At 45.1% G+C, this 21,126-nt stretch overlaps 1 pseudogene; it reads right to left on the bottom strand.

Annotated features, from left to right (window-relative positions):
* Positions 1-783: 783 nt before the first annotated feature.
* LOC126475943 (5S ribosomal RNA) lies at positions 784-901 on the bottom strand (annotated as a pseudogene).
* Positions 902-21,126: the final 20,225 nt, after the last annotated feature.

Below are 21,126 nucleotides of genomic sequence, written 5' to 3'. Positions count from 1 at the left end.
TATTTTTCTTGTACTTAAATTGTAAGACAGCGACGTATTCTTGTAAATGATATAACAGATGAATAAAACTTAAAGACTTAAGTAATTCTCGCATGACGTGTCACTGCAACGTAACATAGTTCGATGAAACTTTGGTCATATCAGAACTGCTACAGTACAGTAACAGGACGTAACTGAAAGAAACATGCAATGAGACGAACAGAAATGACACTTTTATTCAAAGTTACACTGAAGCCATCGTGATTCATGATGATACCTTAGACGTTGTAAAAGGTGGGAAATGGTTCTTAGTGGGTGATGATCACGGATGGCAAAGCATGCTCTGACACATCCCCCATGCTGGTCACGAGGTTGGTAAAGAGTTGTTGTCGTCAGGCGTTCCATTCATCCAACAGCGCGGTTGACAACTGACGAATGGTCATTGTTGCATGCGGACGTGCTGCAAATAAATCTTCCCAATACATCCCAAACGCGCTCGATGGGATTCAAGGCGGGGCAATGGTCAGGCCCAACCATTCGCCGAATATCCCCATGTTCAAAGAGCTCCTCTGCCTGCGCTGTTCTATGCGGTCGCGCATTGTCAAACTCCGTCTTCAGGCCACGAGTGGCCTACCGAGACAATCCGACCGCCGTGTCATCCTCAGTTGAGGATGCGGATAGGAGAGGCGTGGGGTCAGCACATCGCTCTCCCGGTCGTTATGATGGTATTCTTCACCGACACCGCTAGTAATCGGTCGAGTAGCTCCTCAATTGGCACCACGAGGCTGAGTGCACCCCGAAAAATGGCAACAGCGCATGGCGGCCTGGATGGTCACCCATCCAAGTACCGACCACGCCCGACAGCGCTTAACTTCGGTGATCTCACGGGAACCGGTGTATCCACCGCGGCAAGGCCGTTGCCGCGCATTGTCACACATAAGAATAAATTCGGAGTCCAATGCAATGCAACCTTGTAAAGACGCACTTGGGGAAGGAGTAGAATGTCACGATAACGATGAACGATGGGCGTGCCAGGTTCAAATATTTGGAGGTCAGTACGCCCATGCAAAACTGTGAACTCCCCACACCATAACACCTAGACCACCAAACGAGCCTGTTCGACAATAATCCTGGGAGTTTTACGTGTTCTCACCTTTCCCCATATGAGGGGACGTCCGGAACCACTACTCAGACATAATGTGCTCTCATCCGAGAAGAGCACGCGAACACACTACTCGTTCGTCTTGACGTTACGCTCTTGGGGCCATATCAAACGTTGCCGTCTACGTACGGGTATCAACGGAACACAACGTACTTGTCGTCGAGCAAAGAGACCACGCTCTGGCAGTTTTCGTGCGAGAGACTGTGCGCCACGTATTCCTGTTAAATGTATTTGCAGCTGCACCTGCTATGTGACGTAGGTCCCTTCTATCCTCCCTCACAATGTAGCCGTTATCTGCTTCTGTAGTAGACCGCGGCCTGCCATCTCCTCTCCTTCGGGCAGCAGTGCCTGTGGTTCGGAACGCTTCCCATGCACGTGGAACAAATGGTTCAAATGGTTCTGAGCACTATGGGACTTAACTGCTGAGGTCATCAGTCCCCTAGACTTAGAACTACTTAAACCTAACTAACCTAAGGACATAACACACATCGATGACCGAGGCAGGATTCGAACCTGCGACCGTAGCGATCGCGCGGTTCCAGACTGTAGCGCCTAGAACCGCTCGGCCACTCCGGCCAGCGCACGTGGAACAACGCAGTGAGCAACACCAAATTCTTTGGCTAGACTCATCACAATTCCTCTATTTTCCAGTATCCCGACGATTCGTCCCTGAGTGAAGTCATCCAAATATTCTCTCCCAGCCATGTTACAGCAAAAAACATGATCACAGTGCCCGTAAATGCTCGCTGATTGACACGCACTGTCGTTTCCGGTTCCTTAAACTGTCTCGTGTTGCGAAGCCAGCCTATTTGGATCTAAAGGCACGCAGACCTCACGTTATGTGAGATCCAACTTTCTACACGTCTAAAGGGATCTCTGGAAATATGCTCCCTAAGTTTCATTCAATTCTGTCTAGTTGTTAATATACTAAAAAACACCCATCAAGGTATTATCCGAACAGACAAACAAATGATTCCAAATTCAGGAAAATTGGACGACTTACTCAAGAAAAAGAGCTTCGCAAATTGAGCAAGGCGTTTGCACATTTCTGGTCCTTATGCAATCTGTTACTCGGCTTGGCACTGATTGACAGTGTTGAATGTACTCTCGAGAGATAGCGTGCCAAATTCTGCCCAATTAGCAAGTTCGTTTGTCAAAATCCTGAGATTGGAGGGCTCTGCCCATAATGCTCCAAACGTCCTCAGTTGGGGAGAGATCCGCCGATCTTGATGGCCAAAGTATGGTCTGGAATGCACGAAGACAAGCGGTAGAAATTTTTGCCGTGTGCGAGCGGGCATTATATTGGTGAAATGTAAATCCAGGATGGCTTGGCATGAAGGTCAACGAAACGGGCGTCTCCAGATTCGTTTTCATTGGTCATCGTGGCTCATTTCGGAGCGGGACTAATCAATGAAGATCGTTCTACTCCAGTCAATGAGATTCCAGGCCAAAGACGTATCTGGAGACGCCCCGAACAGCGATGGGATACCAACCCGACTGTCACTTGCCATACAGTCTAACAACTAGAATTAATCGTCTGGGGCGTCATTTCTTGTTAGAGCAGGACCTCTTTGATTGTCATCCGCGTGGCCTTTACAGTACAGCGGTATCGTAGGCACCGTTTTGTTGCCCTCATGGCAAGCTATCCTGGCCTTAGATTTCTGCAAAATAATGCACAACCGCACACTGCGAGAATTTCTGTTGCTTGTCTTCGTGCTTGGCAAACGTTGGCCAACAAGGACACCGGATCTCTCCTAATTGAGAAAGTTTGGGGCATTACGGGCAGGGCTCCTCAAAGCAGCTCTGGATTTTGATGAACTGTTGCGCCAGCCGGCCGCTGTGGTCGAGCGGTTGTAGGTGCTTCAGGCTGGAACCGCGAGGCTGCTACGATCGCAGGTTCGAATTCTGCCTCGGGCATGGATGTGTGTGATTGTGTGATGTCCTTAGGTTAGTTAGGTTTAAGTAGTTCTAAGTTCTAGGGGACTGATGACCTCAGATGTTAAGCCCCATAGTGCTCAGACCCATTTGAACCACTTTTTGTTGCGCCAATTGCACAGAATTTGGCATGGTATCCCCCAGGGGAACACCCAACAACTATATCAATCGATACCAAGACGAATAACTGCTGCCACAAGAGCCAGAGGTGCGCCAAAGTGTCAATGACTTACTCAGTTTTATGAAGCTCTTTCCACTTTATCTGAAATTTTTATTACTTATTTGGCTGTAAATGTACGAGTATATCAGGTCTACCGATTACATTCGGATAATTCCTTCGTGATGCGTCGATTTTTTTTAGTGAATTTTATGATAGCTTATCCACGTCGTCCTTACGTATTACAGAGCAGTGTACCACCACCACCACCACCACCACCACCACCACGACCAGCACAAACACCACCACCATCGCATTTTCGAATACGAGTATAAATGCTCAATTTGGAACAAAATGCTATTTTCCCCAGCCCATCAACTTCCGAAAACCTGGGAGAAACATCTAGACAAATAAGAAACTGTTAAGTGAGGAAGGGATGCAAGGATGCTATGCTATCGATATTCCTCCCTCCTCTCTCCCCCTTCTCCATGTTAATGCGCTGCCCGCGATCGCGGGACTGCCGTTAGAGCGTCGCCCCGTGATGGAAACGAACCGCCCCGCTATTTGCACACGTGATATATGTGCCGTCGCAATGCGCCGCGATAGGCAGGGTTTCGCTTGGGAACTGAATCTGCATGAAAGGGTAGCGGGGTGCGTGCTTGCGGCGATAGTCGCGAGCCCGCGGGGCCCGCCACTCGAAAAGGCGCGGCCGCCTTCAAAAGATGCGCGCCGCCTAAAGAAAACAAACAGCGAGGCGAGGCGAGGCGAGGCGAGGTACCTGCGCGGCCGCGGCGGCGTTCCCACGTCCGTGCCCAAGTGACGCCTTCGGTACCCACGGCTAGCAAATAGCCAGCTTTCAGGTCGCCACTTCTTTCTGCACTGTATTTGCAGACGACGAAGAAACGCTGCGAGCATGTTAAATGTTTGGTGTGGACAAACCAAGTGATGGAATGTGAGGCTTCAGCAAATTCTTCTGCTGCAAGCTGGAAGCCCATTTAGGGACGCGACTCTGTTTGCTTAAAGAACGTTTGAGATTACAACGGTATGGCATTTTCAACTGTCCATCAGGTTTTATCTCAGACTTTTAAGCCATCGAAGTGCATAAAGCTGGCTCTTTCATGGTAACTACGTAGCCTGGAAACGGTATATAGGGTTGAAGTAGATCGTTCTACAGGCCCACCGCATACCTGATAGGGATGTGTGTAATACTTCTCGTTGTTGTTGTTGTTGTTGTCTTCAGTCCAGAGTCCGCAACTCGTGGTCGTGCGGTAGCGTTCTCGCTTCCCACGCCCGGGTTCCCGGGTTCGATTCCCGGCGGGGTCAGGGATTTTCTCTGCCTCGTGATGACTGGGTGTTGTGTGCTGTCCTAAGGTTAGTTAGGTTTAAGTAGTTCTAAGTTCTAGGGGACTGATGACCATAGATGTTAAGTCCCATAGTGCTCAGAGCCATTTGAACCATTCTGTCCAGAGACTGGTTTGATGCAGCTCCCCATGCTACTCTATCCTGTGCAAGCTACTTCATCTCCCAGTACCTACTGCAACCTACATCCTTATGAATCTGTTTAGTGTATTCATCTCTTGCTCTCCCTCTACGATTTTTACCCTCCACGCTGCCCTGTAATACTATATTGATGATCCCTTGATGCCTCAGAATATACCCTACCAACCGATCCCTTCTTCTAGTCAAGTTGTGCCACAAACTCCTCTTCTCTCCAATTCTATTAAATACCTCCTCATTAGCTATGTGATCTACCCATCTAATCTTCAGCATTCTTCTGTAGCACCACATTTCGAAAGCTTCTATTCTCTTCTTGTCCAACTATTTATCGTCCACATTTCACTTCCATACATGGCTACACTCCATACAAATACTTTCAGAAACGACTTCCTGACACTTAAATCTATACTCGATGTTAACAAATTTCTCTTCTTCAGAAACGCTTTCCTAGCTATTGCCAGTCTACATTTTATATCCTCTCTACTTCGACCATCGTCAGTTGTTTTGCTCCCCAAATAGCAAAACTCCTATACTACTTTAAGCCTCTCATTTCCTAATCTAATTCCCGCAGCATTATCCGATTTAATTCGACTACATTCCATTATCATCGTTTTGCTTCTGTAGATGTTCATCGTGTATCCTCCTTTCAAGACACTATCCATTCTGTTCAGCTGCTCTTCCAGGTCCTTTGCTGTCTCTGATAGAATTACAATGGTCCGCAGCTCGTGGTCGTGAGGTAGCGTTCTCGCTTCCCACGCCCGGGTTCCCGGGTTCGATTCCCGGCGGGGTCAGGGATTTTATCTGCCTCGTGATGACTGGGTGTTGTGTGACGTCCTTAGGTTAGTTAGGTTTAAGTAGTTCTAAGTTCTAGGGGACTTATGACCACAGCAGTTGAGTCCCATAGTGCTCAGAGCCATTTGAACCATTTTTTAGAATTACAATGTCATCGGCGAACCTCAAAGTTTTTATTTCTTCTCCATGGATTTTAATCCCTACTCCGAATTTTTCTTTTGTTTCCTTTACTGCTTGCTCAATATACAAATTGAATAACATCGGGGATAGGCTACAACCCTGTCTCACTCCCTTTCCAACCACTGTTTCTCTTCCATGTCCCTCGACTCTTATAACTGCCATCTGGTTTCTGTACAAATTGTAAGCCTTTCGCTTCGTGTATTTGACTCCTGCCACCCTCAGAATTTGAAAGAGAGTATTCCAGTCAACATTGTCAAAAGCTTTCTCTAAGTCTACAAATGCTATAAACGTAGGTTTACCTTTCCTTAATCTATTTTCTAAGATAAGTAGTAGGGTCAGTATTGCCTCACGTGTTCCAACATTTCTACGAAATCCAAACTGATCTGCCCCGAGTTCGGCCTCTACCAGTTTTTCAATTCGTGTGTAAAGAATTCGTGTTAGTATTTAGCAGCCGTGGCTTATTAAACTGATAGTTCGGTAATTTTCGCACCTGTCAACACCTGCTTTCTTTGGGATTGGATTTTGGATTCTCGTTACTCTTCTTAAATGCAATGTAACTGTTATTTAGGAACTGGAAGCAATACCTAATGCCAGCAAATGTGTCCATTTACGGGACAACTACGCACACTATATGATCATCGCCTATGCGGAACTGACCAGCAGATGTCACGAGAGGCGGTCGCGCGAGTGTAACACGAGGCGCGGAAATGGTACTGTCAATCGTCAATAGGGAAGCAGTAACAGCAGGATGGATCGGTCGGGAGACTGTGGACTAGTCATTGGCTGACACCTGTGTAACAAATCCTCCAGAGACATTTCAACCACTCTGAAGCTGCTCGAGTCGATTGTTGGTGATGCGATTGTGAAACGGAAACGTGAAGGTAAAACCACAGCTAAACCAAGACCCGGCAGACTACAATTACGGAGGGTACTTGTAAAAAGTTGCACGAAATCAGCCGAAGGAATCACTCGCGTGTTACAAACTGCTACCAGTATCCCAGCTGACACAGTGAATGCGGTATAATGGTCGAGCAGCTCCTCATATGTCACAAATTCAGTGCTAAGTGAAGCCTGAGGTGATGGAAAGAGCGACGCTTCTGTACAGTGGATGACTGGGAACTAGTGATTTGGAGTGGTGAACCACGCTATACCCTGTGGTAACCCGGTAGAAAGGTTTTGTTTTGGCGGATGCCTGGATAACTTTACCTGCGGTCGTATGTAGTGCTATCGATTAACTACGGAGGAGGTGGTGTTATGGTACGAGGATGTTTCTCTTGGTTAGGGTGCGGTCCTTTTATAGCGTTAAAGAAAACGCTAAATGCAGAATTATACAAACCCATTCTACAACATTGTATACTGCGTACATTAGAGGAATAGTTTGGAGACTGTAATTGTTTCTATCGGCATGACGGTGTACCTTGTCAAAAAGCAGAATCTTTGAGATAATAGTTTGTGAACAATAATATTCCTGCAATGGACTGGCCTGTCCAGTGTCTCGACCTGAACCCTACTGAACACTTTTGGCCTGAGTTGGATCGTCAACTTCGCTCCAGATTCCTGCGTCCAACAACTCTGATTTCGACTCGTGAGGAAGATGGTCTACCATTCCTCGGCAGACATTCAGATACCTCAATGAAACTGTCCGCATCATAGTTCAAGCCGTCGTATAGCCAAAGGTTGGACACATCCCAATTAACGCCCACGAATACTTTTGATCAGATACTGTGCATCAGCATTATACACGAACAGCTTTACCGAGATTCTCACGTAGTCCACCAGACCATTTATATACTTCGAGAACAACAGCTATCACACTCATGAAGCTACGTTTACATTCTATGACCTCTCCCGGTTAAGACCGACCTGTTGGTTCCCAGATGAAATGAGGTCCTGCACTCGGTCACAAACTTGGTCAGATATTTCGTAAATACGTATTCTGTTCACTCGCGACTGTAGTAACTGTACTGATTGCCTTCCAAAGATCAAAGAAATTGTCATCAGGTCGGGCGACATTATTTCAGGCCTTCTGGATTTCGTGGACGAACGAAGCACGCTGCCTGATGTCAACGAGACAGACCTATGATTCTATACAATATGGATAAACGGAGTTGAAAAACCTGGCATGTGAACTTGGTCATACGCATTTGGCAGTTGTTTAAGGACTGATGTTAATTTCACCTGAGACAGTTTTGACGGTTATGCAAAATGGTTCAAATGGCTGTAAGCAATATGGGACTCAACATCTAAGGTCATCAGTCACTTAGAACTACTCGAACCTAACTAACCTAAGGACAACACACACATCCATGCCCGAGGCAGGATTCGAACCTGCGACCGTAGTAACCGCGTGGTTCTGGACTGAAGCGCCTAGAATCGCACGGCCACAGCGGCCGGCAACGGTTGTGCCACTGATGTACAATACCAATGAAGTTCGCCGATTTCTGCCTCAGAAGTAGCCTCACACTTCCCGATGCTCTGTTTAACAGTACTTTCACACAATTAAAAATCTTTGATATAATTTCCTCTGCCTCATACTGGCGAATTACTTTTTGCAATCACGATTTCAGCTCTAATTCACTACGTTAATTTACCCTACAAAAGCAAAAGTCATTAGAACTACATTCCTGTATTCCTCAAGAAAGTAGTCACGTTATCTTTCTTTTCTTTATAATAATGCATCATGGGTCTAAAGTGGAACCATATTTTACACTACTCCTCAAGTAAATCAGCATTGGGAATCCCTCGAAGACAGACACTAGGAGCAATACCTCGGAAACTTAATGACAATTCTGACATTATACTGTCATGTACGAGAGCTGGAGAGAGCTGTGTTGACGCATATATATCAAAGGACGAAACAACCTCACCGATGGACAGAAAGTAAATTCGCCAGCAGCAGAGCTCTTTATATCACACGGCGCGTCCCAAACGTATATTCAGTCAAATGTGCAATACATACAATTATGTAGCTTTGTTGCTCATTGTGCGATCCAAATCAGCGACGACTTACCAGGCGTACAGCATCTCGTCATCTTACCTGCAAGAAAACAAAATGCATCACGTTAGACACCATCCCCATTCTCTATTCTAGTAAATCGTCCCTCAAACACATATTTACATACTGTATACATAAGAATTACTAATTTTCTGTAAATTGCCAGATATTTCAGAAACACTCCATATTTATTTCCCAGAACTGTTTTAATAACGCTGTTGTTTGTCATAACACTAAGACAGCTTTTTTAACAAAATATTTGTGAATCTCAATTCAAAATAAAAATACTGTATCGCGCAAGCTTCTGAGATGGTCTGTCACAACAAAACGCGTCATCGTAAACTCATGTTACTGATAATCAGTCAGTCATATAAGAGCATGTGATGATGTCGTATGTTACTCAGAATGTGTGTGAATATGGTTACATTACAGCCAGTCCAATGAATACCATCTCGTTCACGAAAGAAGATGAGAGAAAGGGGATCGTCTAGTTTTCAACGTGTCTACTTGCGATTGTAAGTCGACTCTGTGAAAAGAATAAGAAAGTGCACTTACTGGGAAAATGATCTTGCTCTTCTTTATTATTCATGTGTCCACAGTGGCTTTGTTGCGCTGTGAAATATCTTACTTGGTACTACAAACACTTTGTGCAACATGTAAACAATAGAGCTCGGAAACAAAGAGGGCTTCCTATAGAGGTCATGGACGGCTTTCTGAATCAGTAACTGTAGTGCTCAGAATTCAGCTTTTTTTTTATATGTTAAGAACGTTGAACACAACGAGCACCTTAAGTCAAGAAGTACACCCACTGGAGTTTAACGTGCCGCCGAGGACAAGTTCAAATGGCTCTGAGCACTATGGGACTTAACATCTGTGGTCATCAGTCCCCTAGAACTTAGAACTACTTAAACCTAACTAACCTAAGGACATCACACACATCCATGCCCGAGGCAGGATTCGAACCTGCGACCGTAGCAGTCGAGCGGTTCCGGACTGAGCGCCTAGAACCGCGAGACCACCGCGGCCGGCGCGGAGGACAAGTGCACCCACATGAGGACAAGTGCACGTAAGATAAGCACACGAAAGGAAGTCAACCGTGTTATTTTCCAAGCAATGATTGTCTGGACGAGGCTTCATTTAAGTACACAGCTAAACAGAGCAAATAATATTACATCTATATCTGCACCTACATGTACGTGGATACTCTGCAAATCATATTTAAGTGCCTGGCAGAGGGTTCATCGAACCACCTTCACAATTCTCTATTATTCCAATCTCGTATAGCGCGCGGAAAGAACGAACACCTATATCTTTCCGTATGAGCTCTGATTTCCCTTATTTTATCACGGCGATCGCTTCTACCTACGTATGTCGGTGTCAACAAACTATTTTCGCATTCGGAGGAGAAAATTGGTGATTGAAATTTCGTGAAAAGATTCCGTCGCAACGAAAAACACCTTTGTTTTAATGATGTCCAGCCCAAATCCTGTATAATTACAGTGACACTCTCTCCCATTTTTCGTGATAATACAAAATGTGCTGCCCTCCTTTGAACTTTTATGACGTACTGCGTCAATCCTATCTGGTAAGGATCCCACACAACGCAGCAGTATTCTAGAAGAGGACGGACAAGCATAGTGTAGCCAGTCTCCTTAGTAGATCTGTTACATTTTCTAAGTGTCCTGTCAATAAATCGCAGTCTTAGGTTAGCCTTCCCACAACATTTTCTGTGTGTTCCTTCCAGTTTAAGTTGTTCGTAACTGTAATTCCTAGGTATTTAGTTGAATTTACAGCCTTTAGATTTGACTGATTTATCGTGTAACCGAAGTTTAACGCATTTCCCTTAGCAAAAAATGGTTCAAATGGCTCTGAGCACTATGGGACTTAACATCTGTGGTCATCAGTCCCCTAGAACGTAGAACTACTTAAACCTAACTAACCTAAGGACATCACACACATCCATGCCCGAGGCAGGATTCGAACCTGCGACCGTAGCAGTTGCGCGGTTCCGGGCTGAGCGCCTAGAACCGCTAGACCACCGCGCCCGGCGTATTTCCTTTAGCACTCATGTGGGTGACCTCACATTTTTCATTATTTAAGGTCAATTGTCTATTTTCGATCCAATCAGATATCTTTTCTAAATCGTTTTGCAATTTGTTTTGATCTTCTGATGAGTTTACTAGATGATAAACGACAGCATCATCTGCAAACAGCCTAAGATGGCTGCTCAGATTGTCTCCTAAATCGTTTATATAGATAAGAAACAGCATAGGGCCTATAACACTACACTGGGGAACGCCAGAAATGACTTCTGTTTTACTCGATGGCTTTCCGTCAATTACTACGAACTGTGACCTCTCTGACAGGAAATCACAAATCCAGTCACATAACTGGGACGATATTCCATAAGCACGCAATTTCACTACAAGCTGCTTGTGTGGTACAGTGTCAAAAGCCTTCTGGAAATCCAGAAATACGGAATCAAGCTGAAATCCCTTGTCAATAGCACTGAACACTTTATGCGGATAAAGAGCTAGTTGTATTTCACAAGAACGATGTTTTCTAAATCCATGTTGACTGTGTGTCAAGAGACCGTTTTCTTCGAGGTAAGTCATAATGTTCGAACACAATATATGTTCTAAAATCCTGCTACATATCGACGTTAATGATATGGGCCTGTAATTTAGTGCATTGCTCCTACTACCTTTCTTGAATATTGTTGTGACCTGTGCAACTTTCCAGTCTTTGGATACGGATCTTTCGCCGAGCGAATGGTTTTCTATGATTGTTAGGTATGGAGCTAATGCATCAGCATACTCCGAAAGGAACATAATTGGTATACAGTCTGGACCAGAAGACGTGCTTTTATTAAGTGATTTAAGTTGCTTCACTAATCTGATGATATTTACTTCTATGTTACTCATGTTGGCAGCTGTTCTTGATTCGAATTGTGGAATATTTACTTCGTCTTCTTTTGTGAAGGCATTTCGGAAGGCTCTGTTTAGTAACTCTGCTTTGGCAGCACTGTCTTCGATAGTATCTCCATTGTTATCGTGCAGAGAAGGCATTGGTTGTTTCTTGCCGCTAACATACTTCACATACCACCAGAATCTCTTTGGGTTTTCAGCCAGATTCGAGACAAAGTTTCGTTGTGGAGACTATTATAAGCACTGAATTTTGACCTTCTGTGAAAGGTCGCCAACTTTGGGAATTTTGCGTCTTAAATTTGGCATGTTTGTTTCGTTGTTTCTGCAGCAGTGTCCTGACCTATTTTGTGTACCAAGAAGGATCAGCTACGTCGTTTGTTAATTTATTTGCTATATACATCTCAATTGCTGCCGATACTATTTCTTTGAATTCAAGCCACATCTGGTCTACACTTACACAGTTAATTTGGAAGGCTAATGGTTCAAATGGCTCTGAGCACTATGGGACTTAACATCTGTGGTCATCAGTCCCCTAGAACGTAGAACTACTTAAACCTAACTAACCTAAGGACATCACAAACATCCATGACCGAGGCAGGATTCGAACCTGCGACCGTAGCGGTCTTGCGGTTCCAGACTGCAGCGCCTTTAACCGCACGGCCACTTCGGCCGGCTTAATTTGGAAGGAGTGGAAATTGTCTCTCAGGAAGGCGTCAAGTGAATTTTTATCTGCTTTTATGAATATTTATCGTTTATTTTTGGAGAATTTGGGGATTACAATATTCAGTCTCGCTAAGACAACGCTGTGTTCACTAATGCCTGTATCCCTTTTGATGCTCGTTATTAACTCAGAATTATTTGTTGCTAAGAGGTGTTTTCACAACCGTTTACTATTCGCGTGGGCTCATGAACTAACTGCTCGAAATAATTTTCAGAGGATGGGTTTAGCACAATTTCGGATGATTTTTTATGCTTACCTCCGGAATTAAACAAGTATTTCCGCAAAATATCGAGGGTAAATTAAAGTCACCAGCAACTATAATCATATGATTCGGGAACGTGTTTGAAATCAAACTCAAGTTTCCTTTGAACCTTTCAGCAATTGTATCATCTGACTTGGGAGGTCGGTACAAGGCTCCAATTATTATTTTATTCCGGTCGCCAACAATGACCTCTGATCATACCAACTCACAGGAAGTATCTACTTCAATTTCGCGACAAGTTAAACTACTTTTAACAGCAACAAACACGCCACCGCCAACCGTGTTTAGTCTATCCTTTCGGAACACCGCTAGGTTGTTCGCAAAAATTTCGGTTGAGCTTATCTCCGACTTTAGCCAGCTTTCAGTGCCTATAGCAATCTGAGCATCAGTGCTTTGTATTAGCGCTTGGAGCTCTGGTACTTTCCCAACACAGCTACGGCAATTCACAACTGTTGTACTGATGGTTCCTGTATCTAAGTTCTTCCTGTGTTCAGCCTCCACCTTTTGTGACTGAAGCTCTTCTTCTGTATTCCCAAGACCCTCTAACCTGAAAAACCGCCCAGTCCACGCCACACAGCCCCTGCTATGCTGCAGCCGCCTCCTGCGCATAGTGGACACCTGACCTATTCAGCGGAATCAGAAACCCAACCACCCTTTGTGCGCAAGTCGAGGAATCTGCAGCCTACACGGTAGCAGAACCGTCTGAGCCTCTGATTCAGACCCTCTGCCCGGCTCTGTACCAGAGGTCCGCAATCGGTCCTCTCGACTATGCTGCAAATGGTCAGCTGTGCTTTCGTCTTCCAAGCAAGACTGGCAGCCTGAACCACCTCTGTTAGCCGCTCGAAACCAGAGACAATCTTCTGATATAAAGTGACACACATCATTTATAGACTTTATGCTGTCATTAAACGTTTACACAACTTTGAATTCGGTGTACAGTGCCCTATGGGAAATACAAATCGAGTGCAGGAGGCACGGGAGAAATTTAACTGGGATAAGAAATGAAGAAGTAGAATGCATTTAATAACCTCTTTTCGATTCATAGGTATTTGTAGTACATATGACATGGTTGAAATAAAGGTGTATCATTGCCTCACCTTCTTTTGGTGAAGGTCTCGAGCAGTACTGAAATATAATCTACATCTCGCTGTGAGGCTTTGAGGAATTTTTTGATAGAGTGGCAGGTTCATTTACTAAATACTGCCAAATAACATATATTACTTCTAATGTACCAGTATTGTGTATGGTGGTTCTAATTCCACTCTGGAATGATGTACTGGAGCAATACTTACTTTTATGCTATCAAATGCGGTGTATTTAACGAAATAATTGATGTAACCTTGGTATCATGTTCGCTGCAAGGGCACTATTTAGGCAGCTGACAAAATGTGGTTCTTAAGATTTTCGGACTAGCAGCTGGATGATGTCAACATTTTGCCACGATATTTCGGCCGACAGCATCTTACCTGAAAATGGTTGGACGGTTGTCAGCCGAAATATCATGGGAAGATGTCAAGTCACCCGGCTGCAAGTCCAAAACCTCATGGAATAGTCGATAAGATGCTTGTTAATTTTTCATAGAAATTGCAGGAGTATTGCGGTATTGTTTGGAAAACTCACAAGTTTCACTGCGAATCACTCGTGTAACGCTGTAAAATTAGTGCATGAAATAACTATCGGTAGATAAGAGGCAGAATAGAGTTTATCGACCCGTTGGCGTCGTGGAATGTAGAGATAGGATTTATGTCCCGTAACATGTCACTGCAGGATTTGAGAATAGGACACGTAGCTGTTCCTACAAACAGTTTTCTTCATGAGATGCAATTTTCCAACAGGTTATCGGAGAAACTAAATTATTCCTGTATAGCCTTCGTCAAAGAGAGAGTACATGTGCTTCACTTCTTCTCTCTGCATATTGCCCGCGTCAGTATTTGGATGGAGCGCAAATAACAATATAACTTGCTAACCCTTGGTGTTTGTATACTACGATGGCTTAAGATGGTTTCGGAGACAACATTTCAAAGCATACCGATTTGGAAGAGACGTTTCGCTAAGCGCACTCTTCGCTGATATTGTCGGGAGGCGCTTTACTTAGCGCTATGGTCAAATCAGTTAGGATTTGGTCTGTGAAAATCTATAAATGAAATACCGCTTCGCGACCAGAATTCTATTTCTGACAGAAATCTGCTAATTTCTGAAAAGAAGAGAAAATGTAGAACTGGTGCAGATCCGTATCTTGTCTTTGTTACTCTTTTTCTGCATTTTGCGTGAGTGATTTCGCAATAGTGTCCATCCAGTAGTGTTCTTCTTCCACCCATTAAAGGTTAGCACCGCGCAGCGCGCTACCTGTAACTGCCGGCATGTTCTGCTTACTGCAGTGTGATGACTACCTAAAGGCCGAGACATTTTTGAAACCCGGCGAACATGGTCCACACCGCAAACGTGACTGCGTGTCTCCCGATGTGTGCTACATTTCGATGTGCGATTTACACATCAATAACTACGCCTCTAGTTTTCTTAAATGCTATGTAGAAGCTACGAAATTTATATACGCTATGTGACCAAAAATATCCGATCAACTGGCAAAAAATAACTTACGTGTTCGTGACGCCCTCCACCGGTAACGCTGGAATTCAATATGGTGTTGGCCCACCCTTAGCCTTGATGGCAGCTTCCACTCTTGCAGGCATATGTTCAGTGACGTGCTGGAAGGTTTCCTGGGGAATGGCAGCCCATTCTTCACGCAGTGCTGCACTGACGCGAGGTATCGATGTCGGTCGCTGAGGTCTGGCACGAAGTCGGCGTTCCAAAACATCACAAAGGTGTTCTATAGGAATCAGGTCAGGACTCTGTTCAGGCCAGACCATTACAGGGATCCTATTGTCGTGTAACCACTCCGCCACAGGCCGTGCATTATGAACAGGTGCTCGATCGTGCTGAAAGATGCAATCGCCACACCCGAATTGCTCTTCAATTGTGGGAAGCAAGAAAGTGCTTAAAACATTAATGTAGTTCTGTGTTGTGATAGTGCCACGCAAAACAATAAGTGTGCAAGCCCTCTCTATGAAAAACAAGACCACACCAAAACACCACCTCCTCTGAATTTTACTGTTGGTGATGATGATGATTAGTGTTTTAGGGCGCACAACAGCGAGGTTATCAGCGCCCGTTACTGTTGGTACTACTCACGCTGGCAGATGACGTTCACCAGACATTCGCCATACCCACACCCTTCCATCGGATCGCCACATTGTGTACAGTGATTCGCCACTCCACACAAGGTTTCTCCACTGTTCAATCGTCCAATGTTTATGCCCCTTACACCAAGCGAGGCGTCGTATGCCATTTACCGGTGTGATGTGTGGCTTATGAGCAGCCGCTCGACCATGGAATCCAAGCTTTCTCACCACCCGCCTAAACGCCATAGTACTTGCAGTGTATCCTGATGCAGTTTGGAAATTCTGTGTGATGGTCTGGATAGATGTCTGCCTATTACACATTACGACCCTCTTCAACTGTCGGCGGTCTCTGTCAGTCAACAGACGAGGTCGGCCTGTACGCTTTTGTAGTCTACGTGTCCCTTCACGTTCTGTTTCACTATCACATCGGAAACAGTGGACCTAGGGATGTTTAGGAGTGTGAAAATCTCGCATACAGAGGTATGACACAAGTGACAACCAATAACTTGGCCACGTTCGAAGTCAGTGAGTTCCGCGGAGCGCCCCACTCTGGTCTCTCACAATGTCTAATGACTACTGACGTCGTTGGAGTACATGGCAGTAGGTGGCAGTACAATTCTCCTAATATGAAAAACGTATGTTTTTGGGGTGTACGGATACTTTTGATAACACAGTGTCTGTATTTGGAGGCTATGAGCATCGACAATCTCTATGGCTAGCTGTCAGAGAAAATTACTATGGATTTATATATGTGGCACTATTATACATTCCATGTTGTGACATTAATACGTGCACCGTATCAAGTTTTTCAACAAGGGACAATACGGAAAGGAGAGAACAGGTACGGAAGCAATAATAGTGTATAAGGTGAGACAATCAGGGTCAGCTCCATCCCACACTTAAATTCGCCAGTGGCCTATGACGCCAAAATTTTAAGATGCGTGAGTTTGTAAGTGAAAAGAAAGACAGAAAATTTAAGCAATTTCGTTTTCTATCACTTCACGTTACTAGTGGTATTGGTCTTTGACAATGGGACAGTACAACACATATGAATGAACCATGTACCGTTCAACGTACGAGCATAGAGAAACATACCCACATAAAAAAAATCAAAAAACATCCTGTGTACATTAAAAGTGTTATATGGAGCACATTATAAGTACTGTTTATTTTAATTTAATCTCAAAATGTAATCAATTCAAACTGCTAGTCAGTGTCTGTAAGATTAATTAATAATTATCTAAATTATTGTTAGTATTGTTGGTGAACAAGTGTTTAGCAGTTCGGCCACTTCGGCGATATAAGACTTGAGAGATATTTGGGGGGGGGGGGGGGGATGGGGTAGTAACGAGTAAATAGGGGAGCATCCCTCAACGATAGATGCATACTGGTGTTGGTCCATTGAGTCTTCCAGAATGACGAGATCACTCAGGGAATGCCACGAAAACGTTCCTCAGACCATAACGCTCTCTCCTCCGGCCTGGACCCGTCCGACGATTGTTACGGACTTCTCACGCTGTACGCGCCATCTATTCGATGGAGCATAAAACGTGATTCATTTGAAAAGACCACCTGTCGCCGCTCAACGGACGTCCAGTTGCGGTATTGGAGTGTAAATCCCAGCCTTCGTCACCGGTGAACAGCAGTCAGTATGGGTGTGTGATCCAGCTGCCCGCTGCGGAGGTCCATGCAAAGCAACGTTCGCTGAACGGTCTTTGAGGAGACGCTGTCGGCGGCCCCAAGGTTCATCTGAGCGGTCAGTCGTTCAGCATTTACACACATGTTGGCCCGTACACGTCTCCGAAGCCACCCCTGTCATCTACGGTTCGTGGTGCACCACAGTTGTCTCTGCGCCGGTTTTGGATAGTGCCTTTTTGTCATGCACGGTACACATTAAACACGACGACACGCGAACAGTTTACTAGCTTACCCTTTTCGAAAATGCTTCCACTCGGTGTCCGAAAGCCAATGATAATGGCCTTGTGGACGTGAGATCTATCCCCCCCTTTCCGTGTTACGACTGCACCTCGACACGCTTTGTATACCCTCGACTGCCAGTATTACCACCTGCACGGTCAACGTGCGTAGTCGCAACGTGCATAGTCGCTGGTCACATTAAATAATGGACAATGTTTTCTTTCGAACAATATACTGGGGCGGTGAATCCGCATAGAGGCAAGATCGTCAAGTGAAGCTTCATTATGTTCGGAGGCAAATTTTCATTACATTTGCGAATTACGCGCTTCTTTCTGCGTATACACACATACTCTGCAAACCATTGCGAAGTGCATGGCAGAGGATACTTAGCATGGTAACACATGCTAGGTTTTCTCCCCGTTCTAATCGCGTATGGAGCGCGGGAAAGATGAGTGCTTGGATGCGTCTATGCGTGCTGTAATTATCTGATCTTGTCTTCACTATCTCTACCGCTGTGACACGTAAGGAGCTGAGGAATATCTCTAGATTCCGAAGTAATATTGGTCAATGAAGATTTGGGAGTAGGCTTTTGGATAACTGGCATTTATCTTCAGAAATGTGTTAGATCACGTTTTTTCAGCCGGCCGGTGTGGCCGAGCGGTTCTAGGCACTACAGTCTCGAACCGCGCGACCGCTACGGTCGCAGGTTCGAATCCTGCCTCGGGCAGGTTAGTTAGGTTTAAGTAGTTCTATGTCTAGGGGACTGATGACCTCAGATGTTGAGTCCCATAGTGCTCAGAGCCATCTGAACCATTTTGAACGTTTTTTCAAAATTGCCGTAGCATTCTCTCGCGACTTGAATCTGTGACCATTCGTGACCATTCGTGCTGTCCTTATTTATATACATTCAATATCCGTTGTTAGTACTGTTCACTCGAGCCCCCTCCGCCCCCCCCCCCCTTCCCACTTGAGCATTACTCTAAGTTAGGACGCACAAGTAATTTGTAAGCAGTTTCCAAGTAAACTGTCATTGTACGGAATTCTTTATCCTGCCTTACCTCTAATTCTGTTAGTTGACAGACTCCAATTGCGACTTACTGATGATGTAGTCACAAGAACTGTGGTTTTTTCTGTTTTGAAGTGCGCAGTTTTCCACTTCCAAACATTTAAAATACACTGTAAGAGAAGAAAAAGAGAGAAAACACGCACTACGAACTAATTATCCGTTGCACAGACATAGGTAGATGTGATGTACATGTACAGAGAAACAAACAATCACAGTTTCACAAAAATTGGATTATTTATTCAGCAGAAAGAGTTTCACAAATTCAGCAAGTCAATAACGCGTCGATTCACCTCTTGTCCTTTAGCAAGCAGTTATTCGGCTTGGCACTGATTAACAGAATTGTTGTATGTCGTCCTGAGGAATGCCATGCCAAATTCTGTCCAACTGCCGTGTTAAATCGACAAAATCCCGAGCTGCTTGGAAGGCCATGCCTATAATGCTCTAAACTTACTCAGTTGGGGACAGGTCCCGCGACCTTGTGGGGACAAGATAGGATTTGCGAACCACAGAGACATGCAGCAGATACTCTCGCCGTGTGCAGGGAGGGGAAGGGGGGGGGGGACCATTATCTGCTGAAATTTAAGCCTAGGATGGCATGCTATGAAGGACAACAAAACGGAGCTTAGGATATCGTCGACGTACAGCTGTGCTGTAAGGGTGCTTCGGATGACAATCAAAGTGCTTCTGCTATGAAATGAAATGGTACCCCAGACCATCACTCCTGGTTCTCTGGCCGTATGGCCGGCGACAGTCAGGCTGGTATCCCACCGCTATCCGGGGCTTCTTCAGACACATCTCTGGTCATTGGAGCTCAGTTCGTAGCGAGACTGATCACTGAAGACAATTCTAATCTAGTCAATGAAATTCCAGCCCGAATGTGCCCGATACCACTGCTATCGGGTTTCTTGGTCAATTATAGTCGACGTAAGGGGGGCACCGTAAGCTCAGCCCTCTTTGTTTCAGCTGCCTGTTAATGGTCCTAGCAGTCACTGAAGCAACAGTTGGACGTGGGATCGATGATAATGTTGAAACCGGGGCTCTGAGTGCCACTCTGACGACTGCTCAGTCCTCACGTCCCGTCGTCTCTCTAGGTCCACCGCTTCCTTCTTGACGCTATGGTCGGTCATGGTTCACCCAATGCTGCCAACATCGACGAGTAGCCCCATCGGTACTATTCATATGCCGACCGATTCGCCGATTACTCCAACCGGCTTCTTTGAGCCCAAATACACGTCCTCTGTTAATGCTAACATCTGCGTTCGTTGTTCACGTGCCTGTCAGAGAGACATAGTTACTGTCCAACTGAGTACACGGAATGAAATTCGCAAAGACTTTATGCCCTAGTACCGACATGTCCCTGTTTATTATCTTTGCCACCTGCGCGATGAAGCTGCAATGCAGTGTCGCACGTTCAGCCACAGACCTCCGAAGTTTACAGTTCTGTATTCTCCGTCGATGCCTGTATAAATATCAATTTGTGACCAATTCTGATGACTCCCTCGTTTCCTGGTACGGATTCTCCTTTCATTGGCAAACGTTGCACCACTGTTCAAATCAAATGGCTCTGAGCACTATGGGACTTAGCTTCTGAGGTCGTCAGTCCCCTAGAACGTAGAACTACTTAAACCTAACTAACCTAAGGACATCACACACATCCATGCCCGAGGCAGGATTCGAACCTGCGACCGTAGCGATCGCTCGGTTTCAGACTGTAGCGCCTAGAACCGCTGGGCCATTCCGGCCGGCGTTGCACCACTGTGAAATAGTCTCAAGATATGACTGAATATTCGTGCAACATTTAGCATGATGCAGCAATTTGCCGTATGACCACATTTTCAAAAGTCAGATGTGGTTAGTTTCGCTTAGTCTGTAACGAGTGTCGTATTACTATACTCTTCTTTTCAGTGGCTCTCGAAAGCCAATAGAAAGTACAAAATAAAAGTAACTTTAATGGGCGGTAGACAGAAGAAGGTAGGAGCATTAAGCGACGCAAAAGTAAAATTTACAGGAAACATTGTTCGGTTGGTGAAATGTTTGCGACGTTGGCGGTGTCCCCGTCACGCGTAACGGTGTGTTGTAACGGTTCTGTAGGTCTTAAGGATATCGCAGCTCAATTAAGTAAATAACATTTAGATATTCCTCTCTTGAATATGACTGGAAACCACTTTAAATAGACGTTTGTGCATCGCATTTGATTTCCGTTATTTGTCGGAGAAAACAGACAGCTACTGACAAACACGCATAGGCGATACAAAACTGTCTAAAACGTTTGCGCCGTAAATCACGTAGGAAACGAGGAAACCGAACGCCAACGGCTGGGAAATGCGCGCCCTCTACCTGGAGAATCTCTCCAAAGG

Source organism: Schistocerca serialis, chromosome 4 (genome assembly GCF_023864345.2).
Source record: "Schistocerca serialis cubense isolate TAMUIC-IGC-003099 chromosome 4, iqSchSeri2.2, whole genome shotgun sequence".
NCBI lineage: Eukaryota > Metazoa > Arthropoda > Insecta > Orthoptera > Acrididae > Schistocerca > Schistocerca serialis.
The sequence above is the reverse complement of the archived record's forward strand: the minus strand, read 5'-3'. Positions and strand labels throughout refer to the sequence as shown.